This window comes from Lissotriton vulgaris, chromosome 4_1 (genome assembly GCF_964263255.1).
Source record: "Lissotriton vulgaris chromosome 4_1, aLisVul1.2, whole genome shotgun sequence".
Lineage (NCBI taxonomy): Eukaryota > Metazoa > Chordata > Amphibia > Caudata > Salamandridae > Lissotriton > Lissotriton vulgaris.
Window position 1 is genome coordinate 96,951,190 of NC_141691.1, and position 15,487 is coordinate 96,966,676.

Genomic DNA, 15,487 nt, shown 5'->3' on the forward strand with positions numbered 1-15,487 from the left:
AAGTGACTAGGCAGAAGCGGCGGGGGATTCAATGTGAGTCCACGAGTCCTCTGGTCCACTTCTGTCTGCCGCGGTGCGCTGCACAGCACCGCAAAGACCCCCCCCCCTTCAGTTTGCCAGACCTGTGGGGGCGCTGAGTCCCAGAGTGAATGAATAATGGATGCATTATTATCCAGGCTTCCTTAGGTGAAACTGACAGCCGTTGTACAACAATTGCCACTCCTCGAGTCGTATCAGCTTTCTTCAAACTGTACTTTCAATTTTATTAAAAGCGCTAGCGCGCTGACAGTCCTACTACTTTCAGTGCCAGAGAACACAGCTCACGTGCTTAGGGGCAGATTTATGTTAACTGGCGCATCCCCAGGGATGCGCCAGTTAACGTGCGCCACAGCTCCGCCACCCATGGTGCGCCGCATTTATAATGCTTGAGAAAAGGGGGTGGTGATGAACAGAGTGTCTGAATTAAGCAGACCACTCTTACCCAGTCCAAAGATCAGGGCTTGAGCCATCACCGTTATTTATCTCACTGCACCATCCCAGCTCAGAACCTGGCTTTATGCAAATCAGTCTGTCCCTGGCCCAGTGCATCATGGGAACAGGGCAGACTAAACTACCAAGCCAATTCTTCACCAGAAAGGAGACAAGCTACCGGGGACCGGTTTCTGACATTTCAGCCTTCTTCGGCCCGGCTTGCTTGAATCCTGATGGTGCAGTGAGAAAGGGACTCATGTCTGAGTATACCCTGCCACACCTATAGTGGCCAAAAACGATTCAGAAAAGGGGGTGGTGATGAACAGAGTGTCTGAAATAAGCAGACCACTCTTACCCAGTCCAAAGATCAGGGCTTGATCCATCAGCGTTATTTATCTCACTGCACCATCCCAGCTCAGAACCTGGCTATATGCAAATCAGTCTGTCCCTGGCCCAGTGCATCATGGGAACAGGGCAGACTAAACTACCAAGCCAATTCATTTCTGCATTTATAATGCGGTGCACCATGGTGCAAAAACGGCACAGATGCGTGACGCATCTGTGCTGGAAATGTGGCGCATTGCTGGAGTTGCGTCGCAAGCGGGACGCAGCTCCAGCAAGGCTCGGGGGTACACCATCTGCACAATGCTGCGTCAAGACCTACGTCTGCTTCAAGCAGGCGCAGGGTTTTAACGCAGCATTGCCCTGAAATTGACTGAGTGAAATCTCATAGATTTCACTCAGCCACTTTCAGGAGGCGTTCCTGCACAGGAACGCCTACTTATGGCGCAGTGCTTTACAACGTGACGCATCTCCTAGATGCGTCACGTTGTAAACAGGGCGCATTGTTTGCACCGCAGTAGCGTCAAATAAAGTGACGCAATTGCGGCGCAAAGGCATCATAAATCTGCCCCTAAGTATTTATGTGTTAGCTCTGTAACAGCACCTTCTGAAAACAAATGTGTGCATGGGCCCTTCTGTTCTGGGCAGTGTGCGGGCTCTGCATTCACATTATGTTACGCAATTATTTCATAACCTGTTGTAGATGCTTGCTTGTGAATTGTTTAGCAGTGACACTAGTGTATTTAATGTTGGATTACACATACTCTGGTTCTTATCTAAACGACTGCGTTTTTGTCTAAACAATTGCATTTGCAATTTCTATCTCCAAGGAGTTTTTTGGACAAGCCTTTTACTAGCATGAATTATAAAATAGGTCCCAGGTAGGGGGAAAGCGGGCTTCAAACTCCCAAATCTCAAAAGGATGAACGGTACATGCAAACCTCGGAGATATTGTCGGACTCATTGACTGTGAATCAAAAATGGGTGGGCTTGGTTATGGAAGTAGTGAGCGTGAGACCTTCTCTCGTTCCCTTGTATTTTGAGCAATACGGGGAAAGCGGGTGTCAGACCCCAAACTAGAATGACTGCTGATGTGTAAAGGAAGTATCCCGTCAACACCAGGATCGTGGCAATCAACTAAGATGGTAGTGAAGATCTGCATCCCAGGAAGCACGACCCGCGCCATCGAGAAGCCGTGTCAGACATCTTGAGGACTAGAGGGGTTTGCGTGGATGTATTTGTCGGGCGAAGCCGGCTTCCACCAGTTCATGAAGCAGCCCCAGCACAGGAAACTAAGTGAAACAATTACAAGTTGTTCATCGTATATACTTTTTTAACAACACGTCACATCTAGCATTTGTGAAAAAACACAAGGATGTGGCTCAAGGTATAACGCTGCCGACTTTGGACCTAGACAGGGTTCGAACCTGGGGTGGGTGTAATGTCGCGATAGGTGACGATTGCATCACATCACAACGTGAGTGTCATGTGACCCAAGGTTAATAAATGAAGGGGCGTGCTCACGTCAGCCAGTTGGTGACGGAGACGATACCCACTAATTGCATACCATATCAGCCTCCTGTAATTATTGTGTGGTAGGCCCTGAGCCCCTGATATCATTCTGAGTCCCTCACGTGTCAGCGCTACCCCATGGCGCCTGACACAACATTTGGCGATGAGGGTGAGCGTGCCCTCGCCTTTTGGTCCTGCTTACCGCGTGGCTCGCTCCGTGCAGACAAGAAGCACACAGGAGACTGCCAGTTGCACGAGGATGGTCGTGGTCTCGTGGGAGAGACCGGAGCAAGCCGAGTGCCTGGCCCGCCCCCCACGTGCTCCCAGCGCTGGAAAGGAGCACCGCATGATGCTGTCACTGCCCGTTTCACGGCCCCAGAGTGCCCAGCCGAAGTGGGGAAGGGCATAACGCTCCGTCCACACATGGCAGCACAGCTCTCAAGCCTTGCTATTCAAAGAAGGGGACAACAGCACAACACCACGAGGCAGAGAAGGAAGGCCTCCCGGAATTAACTAAAAAGGGAAATAACACAGAATACACAGAGAACTGTGGGAAAACACATCCGTCTCCTGGGAATACTGTCGCAATCGGCAACCTTGGCACACAGGCAAGGCAGCACCTCAGCTGCGCTACGGCCACACCCTAACACCCTAGAAGACGGTTGCTACCTACACCCAAAAGCACCTTGCCCATCCCGGCTTGCAAGTCAGCGCAGGAAGGCCCATTTACCGGTAGCGCGCAGGAAGGACCCAGGCGCACGCGCGTATCTCCACATCATGTCACAGATACCCCCAATAGAGCCCTTCATAGTGGAAGGATCGCCGTCTTCCCTTGCGCCCAAATGGAAGGACTGGGTGGACCCCCTACAGATCTTCTTCAAGGCCACCAAGGTACACAAGGATCAAAAAAGAGCGATGCTGCTCTACCTCGGAGGGAAGGACATACACAACATCGCCAAAACGATCGTGGAAACGACGCCAAAGAACCATCACACCCTGATAAATGCGCCCCATGCTCACTTCGAGCCGATGGCCAACCAGGACTATGAGCAGTTTATTTTCCGCCAGGCACTGCAACTTCCAGAGGAATCTTTGGACACCTACCATGCGCAGCTAAAAATTCTGGCCTCAACGTGTGGGTTCCTGGACGAAACGGAAGATAAGGGGACAGGTAATACAAGGGTGTGCTTCTGCCAAACTGAGGGAACGGATTCTCGAGGAGTCTGGCAAACCCCTGGCCGAAATCTTGACTCTAGGGCGTACCAAGGAGCTGTCCAAAGCTCGGACAGCTCACATGGAGGTGGCCCTTCAAGCCACTGTGAAGACGAAGCCGGTTAACGCAGTAACCACCAAGCCCGCAATGAAGTGGAACAAGAAAGGGCCATGCAACGCTCCAGAGGCACCAGCCACCACGTGTGGATATTGTGGTGGACCACCACACCAGCAAGCCGACTGTCCCGCAAAAGGAAAAAGGTGCTCAGGTTGCGAGCGCTTTAATCACTTTGAAAAAGTGTGCAGGGCCAAGAAGTACCGTAAGCCACGACAGAGAGTCAATGCGGTGCAGGAGAGTGATAAATCACCCAGTGTCATGGATGATGATGAGGAGGAAGAGAGAGTGGTGCATAAGGTGCACATGATTGGTGCTGCCACCCGCAAAGTGCGACGTCTCCCCCAATGCAACATCCAGGTGGGGGACCAAGAAGTCATGGCTGTGGTAAACACTGAGGCAACCATTAACATCATGGCTGCGGCTCTACACCTCACATTACGACCCACACTGCAGCCCTCAGCAATCGTGGTGTTTGCATATGGTCAGAACACGCCGTTGAAGATACTGGGGCGCTTCAAGACGTCGGTGACTCATGGAGAACGAATGGTCCATACTAACATATATGTCACCGAAGGTGGACAAGGCATGCTCCTCGGGTGTCGGGCTGCCGAAGACCTAGTCGTCGTCTCATTTGCCTTCAGTGTGCATCAGGAGTCCATACAACATCTATTGGAGGAATATGCTGAAGTATTCGAGGGCATTAGAAGGATCAAGGGAAATAAGTACATCATCATGTGGACCCCACAGTTCAACCTGTTGCATTGCGACATCGGAGAATTGCTTTCCATTCGAGACCACAGGTCGAGCAGGAGCTGAAGAAGTTGGAGGCTGCTGGGATCATCGAAAAGGTTACCAGTCCCACGCCATGGGTCTCCCCCATCGTAGCTACGCGAAAGCCCAAACAGCCTGGAGCAGTGGGCATCTGTGTCGACATGCGCCTCCACAATGCCGCCATAAAACGTGAGCACCACATCACCCCGACCATCGACGACCTCATTGGAGAGATGGCGGGAGCCTGTTGGTTCTCCAAGCTCGACCTACGATCTGGCTACCATCAACTGGTGCTTGATGAGGCATTATGAAACATAACCACATTCTCAACTCATGTGGGGTTACGACGTTACACCCGGCTAAGTTTCGGGGTTTCCAGCGCTGCGGAGGTGTTCCAAAATGTGATACAGGAGCTGATCGCAGACATCCCAGGGGTCATCAACGCCAGCGATGACATAATGATCCATGCCAAGTCACTGCCGGAACACAATGCCTGTCTCACGCAAGTACTGTGAAGACTGCGAGATGCTGGTCTCACGTTGCATCGTGTGAAATATGAGTTCCTAAAGACCAAATTACAGTTTTTTGGCTATACATTTTCCACAGAGGGAGTCAACCCGGATTCCGACAAGGTGCGAGACATTAAGAGTGCGGTTGTTCCTGCCAGTGTGACTGATGTTCGTAGTTTTCTAGGAATGGTCAACTATTGTGGTAGATTCATCAAAGACCTGACCACCCTCACATTGCCGCTAAGAGAGTTGACCAAAGACTCTGTCCCTGGGAAAATGGGGTCCGCCTCAGGAAAAAGACCTTCAAGGACATATAAAATGCTCTACCGAGAGCCATGACACTGGTCTTCTTTGATACGGAGAAAATGACCCAAATCGCCGTGGATGCAGGCCCGGTAGGTCTCGGGGCTGTCCTATCACAAAAACGACGATAGGAGGAAGACTGGGCCCCAATGGCATTCGCAAGGAGCTCCCTCACAATAACGGAACAGCGGTATTCTCAAATAGAGAAAAAGGCTATCGCCATCCATTGGGGGTGTCGCCATTTTCACTTATATGTTTATGGGAAACCGTTTGTGGTCACAACTGATCACAAGCCCCTTGTGGCCTTATTGGCAGGGACCTCCACAAAACCTCCGCCACGAATTGAGAAACGGATGCTACAACTTCAAGACTACAATTGTCGGGTGGAGTATCAACCTGGATCCCGTAACCCAGCGGAATATTTATCACGACGTCCTCGAGCAGCCACTGACAAAGAAATGGAGGACGGCGCTGACACTGAAGAATACGTCAAATGTATCACCGCCCGGTCCTGTCCCATTCCTCTGTCTATGCAGGATCTATCCGAGGCTACCGCCAGGGATGAATGTCTCCAAAGGGCAAAGTGAATTCTCCAGCAAGGAAATTGGCACAAGGCCAGAGAAGACTGGAAGATTCTAACCATTGAGGCTCAGAGGATCATGGAGAGTCTGCATCACGTGAAGGATGAACTCACTGAAGACCCTACGGGATGTTTATTAAGAGGGCATCGTCTGGTTATCCCTACGGTGCTCACAAATCGGTGTGTACAGCTGGCCCATGTGGGACATCAGGACGTGGTCAAGACCAAGTAACATCTCCGCACCAAGGTGTGGTTTCCACTCATGGACGAACTGGTGGAGAGTATGGTTCGGTTGTGTCCTGGCTGTCCAGCTACTGGGGACCTGCCTCATCCTGCCCCGGTCATCACGGAGCCACGACCGCAGACACCTTGGTATTGCATGAGCATGGATTTTGGAAGCCTACCAGATGGTCGACACACTCTGGTAGCCATCGATGACTATTCCAAATATCCGGAGGTGGAAGTCGTGGGGTCCCCCAGTGCTGCCGAGGTGATACCCAAGATAGAAAATATAATGGCAACCCATGGATTGATACAAGAACTGCGCACAGATAATGGGCCCCCGTTTTAGGGACAAGAGCTGTCCGAATACCTTACAGCCCTGGGTATACACCCTCGTCGAATCACGCCTCGTTGGCCTCAAGCCAATGGTGAGGCAGAACGATTCATTCGCATTGCTCATTACAAGAAACAATCCCTTGAATTGGCCATCTTCACGTTCCTTCGTAGTCATCGGCAGACCCCTCACACCACCACTGGGGTAGCCCCTGCTCACCTACTGATGGGTCGGGTAATCACCGATTCCATACCCCATCATCCCCACTGGCAGCCGAAGGACCCGGAGGACCCTCGGATTGATGCTCGATGAAGAAAGGCCCATGCACATGTAAGTCACCGACGGCATGCCAAGGAGAGCCGGATTAAGGAAGGGGACTTAGTCCTGCTAAGAAATCGCTGTCATGCTGGCAAATTCCAACTCCCCTCTGAGAAATCACCCTGGACAGTAGTGAAGGTCAAAGGAACCAGAATCATCGCCACGCGGGGACGGGAGACTGTGACCCGCAACGTGTCTCATTTCAAACCATTTTATGCTGAACCATTGCCTCCTGCCACCCTTGTTGATGCATCTTCAGGCATGGAGCATGGTGGACGAGAAATCACGGTCCTTACTCCTGCCCGTGGTGCGTCTGGGAATGCTGATCTGGATGAGGCCTGAGTCGGTGCTACGGATGATGACAACAGTGCTGACACTCCAAGTCTGCGGGATGATCGTCAGTCCGAGGTGGTTCCGAAAGTGACAAGTCCTTCTCTTTCTGGTCGAGGTCTGTCTCAATATCCCCAGAGAAGAAATCTCGAACTTTTCCTCCAGACTGACTATATCACGTAAGACTGTTCAGTGGGTGTTATTGGGTATGCTGAGTACCTGTACCCTGGTGGGGCGGACGATTTCAAGCTGGATTATGATAAGTTAAATGGTTGCTGATGAAGCTTTGAATGTTATGTTGTTTTAAACCTTGTTGGGAAGGAATGTAATGTTGCGATAGGTGACGATTGCATCACGTCACGACGTGAGGGTCATGTGACCCGAGGTTAATAAATGAAGGGGAGTGGCAACGTCGGCCAGTTGGCAACGGAGACGATACCCACTAGTTGCATACCATATTAGCCTCCTGTAATTATTGTGTGGTAGGCACTTAGCCAATGATATCATTCTGAGTCCCTCACGTGTCGGCGCTACCCCATTGCGCCCGAAACAACAGTGGGCTGTATCACGTAATCACCGACAAAGTAGTCCCCTAATGAATACATAACAGCTAGCAGCAGAACTAGACTGTAGTTGGTCGGTGCTGCTTCCTGCGAAATGAAAGTAAACCTGGAAATGACGTTTCGGACCACCAGCCAATCAATGCTCGCCATGAAACCAGCAATGACACATTTAACCAATGGCAAGTGACAACACAAAGCAAAACGAAATGGGTGGAGTTTCACTACTAATACAGATTACTTGATGCCTCTTAGAGGCAGCCTGCAGCTGCCTATGCGAGACCTAAAAACAAAATGGATGGAGTTTCACTACTAATACAGATTACTTGTTGCCTCGTAGAGCCTGCAGCTGCCTATGCGAGACCTAAAAATGTGAGAGTTATAAGAGGAAACACACTGACTTACTGCTAAGGTCACTGCACCCAAACCAACAGACCACGCACGCAACCTGGGCTTCATCCTGGACTCCTCCCTCTCTATGACCAGACAAGTCAACGCCGTCTCCTCGTCATGCTTCAACATCCTGCGCATGCTACTTAAGATCTTCCGGTGGATCCCCACCGAGACCAGGAAGACGGTCACCCAGGCCCTCGTCACCAGCCGACTGGACTACGGCAACTCCCTCTACGCCGGAACCACTGCCAGACTCCAGAAGAGACTCCAGCGAATCCAGAACGCCTCAGCAAGACTCATCCTGGACATCCCCCGACACAGCCACTTCTCCGGACACCTGAGAGACCTGCACTGGCTCCCGGTCAACAAGAGAATCACGTTCCAACTCCTCACCCACGCACACAAAGCCCTACACAACCAAGGCCCAAGATACCTCAACAGCTGCCTCAACTTCTACACTCCCACACGCCAGCTTCGCTCAACCAACCACGCCCTCGCCGCCGTCCCCCGCATCCGAAGAGCCACCACAGGAGGAAGATCCTTCTCCTACCTCGCCGCCAAGACATGGAACTCCCTCCCGACCCACCTCCGCCTGACCCAAGACCACCTCGCCTTCAGGAAGCAGCTCAAGACCTGGCTGTTCGAGCAGTAGCGGACCCCCCTCCCCAAGCGCCTTGAGAGCCTCCGGGTGAGTAGCGCGCTATATAAATGCTGTGATTGATTGATTGATTGCCCTGCATACATGATTCTACAGGAATAAGTATAAGGCAGTAGGTCTAAGCATATACATCTATGAATTGTAGATATTTATATTTGTGAACACTGAAATTTCTGTAATTAAGGATATCCCTCATAGGAGAGAGGCAATCGAGAAAGTACATATGTTCATTTATTCCTCATTTCTGACTGAATGCTTTTTCATTCTGCAGAACGAATTGTTTACACACAACATGAGTCACTGATATCCTCCGATAAAATAATATTTCATTCATGTATTCATAATAGCTTTAGTCACTGTGGGCAGTTATTAAATGGTGATCAATCAATATGATTCAATATCTGAATAGGCGTAAGAAATGTCACAATCATTAGAACCTGTAGCGGAGTCTATATGTATGCATTTCAGAGATGATAAATAAGACAATTCCACACCTGTGCCAAAACATCCTACATTAGCCATTTAACTGGGGTCTTCATCAGACCAGAGATCTTTTGGAAAAAGGGAGTGGCAATAGAGCAGCAAACACGGATGAGTAAAGATGGTTGCACTGTTGGTAATGTTTAGAAAAAAGATAAGTTAAACCCTGATTTGGAAGATGAATTACTAAGGTTTGCATGAAAACTTGTGTGGCATGGCACAATTTTTCCCTTCATAATGGTAAGCAAATCCAAACAATGCTTTAGTCACTTTGCACCACTTTGTGTTGCATTCTGAACAAAAACTTAGTAAATAAACCCCTAAGGATTTTTGTAAAATTCCTAAATTGTGTAGAGCTTCATAAGTTGTAGGAAGCACTGAGAAGTAGTAGTTGTATACATTTTGCGGGAATTAATTTGAATGGTTCTCATAGACGCTAACACCCTTTTTCTCATGGGACAACAGAAACGAAACAGAAAAACTAGATTGCGTCGTCTTCTTCCCCTTTACCGAATCACTTGCTGGTGCATGTGGGTGGTATTGTGGCATGGGTGGTGTTTCTTCTGTACCTTGTAAATCATAGGGATTCTAATAGTGAAAACGTATAACTTATGTTGTTGTATGTCAACACTCCTTTATGCTGTTGCAGTATGCTTCATAGATTCAAAAATGTGTTTATTCTATAGTATATTACGAATCATAAACTGCTGCACGAAAAAATACTAAAGAAATGAAAACCAATACACGTCAAGAAAGGGATATAGGACATGAAACAATGTCCCAATATTCTAGTTATTCATAAGAAGGCAGTAACACAAGTATGTGCTATACACTGTTAAATTAATCAGCCCACAAAGGAAACTAAACCCTCACAAATGTGTGCAGCAAGCCATAAACTTTCAACGAGTAACAGGCTAGTTTTATGGTTACGAGAAACACATAAACACATTAAAAGGTATACAGGCATGCAATATGGTCCCCCAGAGTGTTCGATATCGGCAGACATAAAACAGCCCGGGCCTGCGTGAGACAAAAAGATTAGGAAAATGTTGTACAATTCTGATATACAGTGCCATAACATAATTATGTTATAGTATTTATGCACTAGGCAACCGCCTGTTTGAAATTAAATCATATATAAACATTTCAAAGAATAAAGTCGTAAAAAAATATATAATGTCTCTGTAAGAAACAGTCCCCATGTTAGCTTCTTGGAAATCTTTCTACGACCATTTTAATGCTGCTTTATGCATCATAGAGTATGTAGTGCTCTTTTTTAGGTCCGGCTCAGGTAGCTTTATCTCTTGCTCTAGTATTAGCTTTCATTGCTAAAATAATGTAAGGACTAAAAATGGGACTTCATGCACAGGCAAGATTTCTAGGGCTGCGATTACTCTTGACTCAAAAAGGGCATTACTGGCAAAATAAAGGGAATGTTACATCCTTAGCCCGTTGAAACCCGAGCCAAGTAGCGCCAAGTAGCTGTGGTGGGTCCGTAGGGGGCAAGGACTTACCGTCCCAGGGTGCATCTAGGGTTACCAATTGGCAGGGTGCAAATTCAGGACGGTCAGTGTAAAAATTCAGGACAAAGGGTCAAAATTCAGGACAAAAATTTGGGACAAAACATAAGTTTTACAGACATATCAGAGGAGGTGGCACAATAATATATAAGTAAGTAGTCAGTCAGTCAGTCATAAAACTTTTATTCGGTTACAAAACTTTTGAAACCATAAAAAGTACATAAACAGGACATATATAAACATCTCAATATAGTTAAAAATAGGACAAAGGCGGAAAAATAAAACAGCTAATTAAAATTAACATTTCCATGGTTAGTTCGCGTAAATAACAAATCAATTTGGAGAAACATTTATAAAAAGAAGAAAAGTTAATGCAATAAAGTTAATCAATCAAGGTTAGAACGATATTTTAAACAGGATTTTAAAAAGCAGGCTACACATTTTGCGGCATATTCTGAGTCCAAGAATTTCAGAGCCAAATAGGCCGGACGACAGGATCTCATACCTAATGTGCGTAAGAGCGGCACAATCCAACGCTTACGAGCAAAGACATAATATCTGCAAAAGAGGGTGATGTGCATTGTTGATTGTGGGGATATTCCATCACACGGGCACTTTATAATAGTGGTAGACCAGTCCTGTTTTTTAGGGAATGTAACAATACGGAAAAAAGAATCAAATCGAAACCTCGTTAATAGGTACTTTTCATATGAAGTGAGATGGTAGGTTAAGTATGCTTGGATACCCGGGACGGTCTGTACTGTCAGAATTTCAACGTTGGAAGGTTTATTAATTTCCTGAGAGAGACGTAGTTCTCTCAAGTGAGTTAAGCATAACTTTTTCAAATCTTTCCTACTAATATCGGCTAAACAGGAGGGGTCTTGAAAGTAGGAAAAGCGGTCCAAGTCTCTGAAACAATTGCTGATATATATTAGCCAGGGTATTTTATTCCATCTATCTAAACCCAAGCAGTCTGTGATTAGTGAGCGAGTCAAATGACATTGGGTCTTTGTCCAAATACGGTGCCACAGGAGAATGGGTTGGGACCTGATGATATCTATGAGATAGTCTGCACCCAATTCTGTGTGGCATGCGTAATTTGGGGCGCTTTGTGGTACCGCCAACAGATATTTTAAAAACCCGTTCTCAATGGTCTGGAGGGAGTCGACGTTTGAGTTTCCCCAAACCCGGCTCCATAGACAGCTATAGAATGGCATTTTGCATGGTAGATCTTTAACAGTTCTAGTGGGGCCGGTTTACCCAATTTTCTCGAAAAAGAGACTAAAGCCGAAGTAGCACGCTGAAAAAGAAGTTTTTGGGTGTTCATAGCCTGTCTCCAACTTAAATTATCGTCTACTACGATACCCAAGTAAGGATATTCCTTGGTACATTCCAGCCTCACTTTATCATTGTAAATACTCTTTGGTTTATGGACCCTAGGACCAAGGTGCATGACAAAGGTCTTTTTCGTATTTACTTTTAGGCCTAATGCACCCATAAATTGGCAGTATTTGTTGAGTTGTTTTTGCAGTTGGTTCAGTGTTCTGGCTAATATTACAGAATCATCAGCGTATAATAGCGCCGGAATTGGGCGATGGGCTATCATTGGGAGGTCCTGGCTCCCTTCTAGCATGGCCACCTCAAGGCCGTTAGTATATAAGTTAAACAGGAAGGGGGACAGGACACAACCCTGTCTAACCCCTTTTGTGATGGTAAATGCGGGAGATAATTCTCCATTTACACCGTACCTGACGCGGGCAGTGGCATCTGAATAGAGTTCACGGAGAAAGATAGCAAGCGGGGGGTCAACCCCCAGATCCCCAAGTATGGTCCAAAGTCTAGAATGCTGGACGCAGTCGAATGCTGCACTGAGGTCCACGTACACCAGGAACAGATTTGACTTTTTGGCTCCGGTATATTTCCATATCAGGAGGGAAAGATTCAGAACCTGCTCCACTGTGCCGAGGCCCTCCTGGAACCCATATTGCAGGTCGGTCACGATGTCATTAGTGGTCACCCAATCCTGAAGGCGCTCTAATATCAACCGGCCTGCCACTTTTCCCAGGGAGTCCAGAAGGGAGATAGGCCTATAACAGGCGGGGTCGTTGCGGTCGCCCTTCTTAAAGATAGGAAGCAATATAGATGTGGACCCAGAGTCAATTAAGCCGGCAGATGTGACTGCCGCTAGAACCTGGGTAATCAGGGGGGACCAAAGTTCGAGATTATGGACATAAATATCTACCGGTACCCCGTCGGGTCCTGGGGCCTTGCCAGTTTTGGAAGCTGTCAGGGCTTTAATGACCTCTTTGTGATCAAATAAGAGATTTATCGGGTAGATTTTGTCCGAAGGTTGAGCACCCATGTCTGCGCCCTCCTTACTGGACTCAATTGGATTACCGTCAAAATTTTTGGAGAAATGGGAGACCCACTCGTCATCAGTCACCGCGACATCTAGATGTCTCGCGGCCAATGAGTCAGGCAGAAATGGGGATTTAACTACTCGCCAAAACATAACACTATCTTTATTTAGACAGCTCTCGTGGAGCTGGGCCCATAGATTACTCTTAATTTCTTTCCTGCGATTTAGTAGGGCGAGGTTATACTGCTTTCTTAGATTAGCTATTTCGGTTTTGTTTCTCACTGTATTCCGAATAGCCACCTTTAAGTTGGATAGGGCTTTACGGCAGTGAGAATTGAACCATCCATTAGATGATGGCTTTATAGATGTCTGTTTACGGAAAAGCTCCTCTCTGATAGTTCTAGTAATTTCTTGGAAGCTAGTAATAACCTGCAGTGGGGGGGGATCTAACTCCAAACATTTTTGTACCCATGGAAGTGCTTTGGTTAAAATTTTTCTGGTCATTTCTGTCGGGTCCGTCTTAGCCCATTTTACAGAAAAGCCATTCGTTTTGTCCATAGTCAGGGTTTGTTGGGTTAACAAACTATTAGTTACAGGACTGAGGGGTACGTTTTTTGGTAGCACCACTAGACTATTTGGGAAGTGGTCGCTGGCAGTATTCGAGCCAGTTTTGAAATTTACCATTTGGCCTTTCATGCTCTGAGATAAAGTCTATAGTACTCGACAGCCCTCTCCCGTGAAAGGTTGGCAAGAAATCAGTCGGGGGACCGGTCGATTCGTTAGCGAAGACCAACTCCAGGGAAAAGAGACATTCATTTAGACAATTGCCAGTCAGTGTATGCACAAAATGAGACAGATGAAGACCACATTCATCTAGTAACCCACAATTACCATTTTTACAATTTTTACACAGTGAGATATTGAAATCCCCTCCCCAGATGACATACACAGAAGAAGACAGATTCTTAATCCGCTGGGCGGTCAAAAAGGCTGTAAATTCATTTAAAATCCTCACTGTTAGCGGAGTCCAAGTTATTATAAAAATTAACCAGGAGATACGTTATACACTTATTAAAGGACACTTCAAGGATTTGATAACTCTCTTCGCCCTTGGATTTTGGGCGTAAACCCGCTACATTCCAGAACAGTATGGAAAAGGTGTGTGGATTATTGTGGGAAAATCTAGATTCAGGGGGTTTCAGATCCTGGGGATGGGTGGGGTTTTGGGATGTCAGGGATTTGGTATGCATAAAATTTATCCTATCATTAAGATCTGGAGATGAGTTACTGTAACCCATGTTCTGTTGGGTAACTTCTGTGCTAGCTGCAACTGCTATGTACTCAGGAACCAAAGTTTGATTGTAGGGGGTTAGGTTCTCTTTAGAATCATTAATCTTATTCGATGAAGATATACTGTCTAGGGACCCCGACCGTCATTCGCAGCCATCAAGGCCCGAGAACGCTTCAAATCTATTAGTAACTTCCAATGGGGTAAATGGAAGCAAATGATCCATATCCCTCATGCCATGTGGATGTTCCCTCCCCCTAAAGCTGTTACCATAGCCCCTATAGGGCACTGTATCCCACCCAAAGGTTTTTTTTGGGGCTATGGGTTTGGGCACATGCGGCGGATACTGATTGCTAACGTTCATAGATGGATTAATCAGTGGGCCAAAGGGGACCCAGGGACACATTATAGGGACCACCAGGGCTCTCGGGTAGAAGTACGTCAGATCACAGGGCACGATTGTTTTACTAGTGTTCCCTGGCATCCAATTTAGGATGTGTCTGACCGCACCCGGATCCCTAAAGTTTATGACTATTAGATCACCCTTGATGTCTTTCTCACGACTCTCCAACCAGGGGAGACGACGCACATGCACAATTTCACCATTGATGTTACCAGGGAGTGGCCTATTCTGGGTGAGCCAATGCATGGTTTTATTTTTTAACTGAACAGGCCCCTTTCTCTTGTCATCCTCTAATATGGGGACACCCGTGAGCACAACTACATAGGGGACCGCTTCTGGAGGTAGTTCAACTTGACGGTGTCTACGGTGTTCTACTCTATTTGGGGACACCCTCCCTCTTACCACCGATTTTTTTCTAGTAGCAGCTGTATTCCCCCCCTTCGAGATTACCTTGGGGGCATGTGGGGCAGTTTGATGAACAGATACATCTCGATTAACCCCATGTTGATTTCGGCTCACAGAGTTACTAGATGGGTGTAAATCCTTTTGGGTGGCAAGATTGGGAGAAGGCACTGCAGCTATATGAGGTGAAGCTGAATTAGCTGTGTCCTTAGGTAGTCCGGCTTTGTTGGTGATAGCCAATTCTAAATGCTCCATCCGTTGCTCTATCCTCTTCAGTCTTTCTAGGATGGGTGCTGTAAATGATCTAAATAGGCGTTCAATGGTATCTAAAGAAAGGACAGACGTCTGTTCGTTGGGTGTACAATCCCCAACAAATTCTGGACCAGATGTCAAAGCAGTTAA